This window comes from Propithecus coquereli, unplaced genomic scaffold (genome assembly GCF_000956105.1).
Source record: "Propithecus coquereli isolate 6110/MARCELLA unplaced genomic scaffold, Pcoq_1.0 Scaffold297, whole genome shotgun sequence".
Taxonomy (NCBI): domain Eukaryota; kingdom Metazoa; phylum Chordata; class Mammalia; order Primates; family Indriidae; genus Propithecus; species Propithecus coquereli.
Genome location: NW_012148585.1, coordinates 1,035,000 through 1,035,820, shown reverse-complemented (window position 1 = coordinate 1,035,820; position 821 = coordinate 1,035,000).

The following is an 821-nucleotide window of genomic DNA, read 5'->3' as shown; positions in this document are numbered from 1 at the left end:
TTTTTTTGATTTCAGCATATTACGGGGGTACAAATGTTTAGGTTACATATATTGCCCTTGCCCCACCGAGTCAGAGCTTCAAGCATGTCCATCCCCGAGACAGTGAACACTGCACACCTCCCCCCTCCCATCTGTCCGACACCCAATGAATGTTATTACTGTATGTGCACTTAAGTGTTGATCGGTTAATACCAATTTGTTGGTGAGTACATATGGTGCTTGTTTTTCCATTCTTGGGCTACTTCACTTAGTAGAATGTCTTCAAGCTCTATCTAGGATAATATAAGAGGTGCTATATCACCATCGTTTTTTGTGGCTGAGTAGTACTCCATGGTATACATATGCCACATTTTATTAATCCACTTATGTATTGATGGGCACTTGGGTTGTTTCCACATCTTTGCAATTGTGAATTGTGCCGCTATAAACATTTGAGAGAAGATGTCTTTTTTTATAGAATATTTTTTGTTCTTTTGGATAGATGCCCAGTAATGAGATTGCTGGTTCAAATGGCAGTTCTACTTGTATCCCTTTGAGGTGTCTCCATATTGCTTTTCCATAGCAATTGTACTAGTTGTCCCACCAACGGTGTGTGAGTGTTCCTATCTCTTCACATCCATGCTAACATTTATTGTTTTGGGACTCTTTGATAAAGGCCATTCTCACTGGGGATAAGTGATATCTCATTGTGGTTTTGATTTGCATTTCCCTGATGATTAGAGATGTTGAGCATTTTTTCATACGTTTGTTAGCCAGTAGTCTATCTTCTTTTGAAAAGTTTCTGTTCATGTCCTTTGCCCACTTTTTGATAGGGTTGTTTG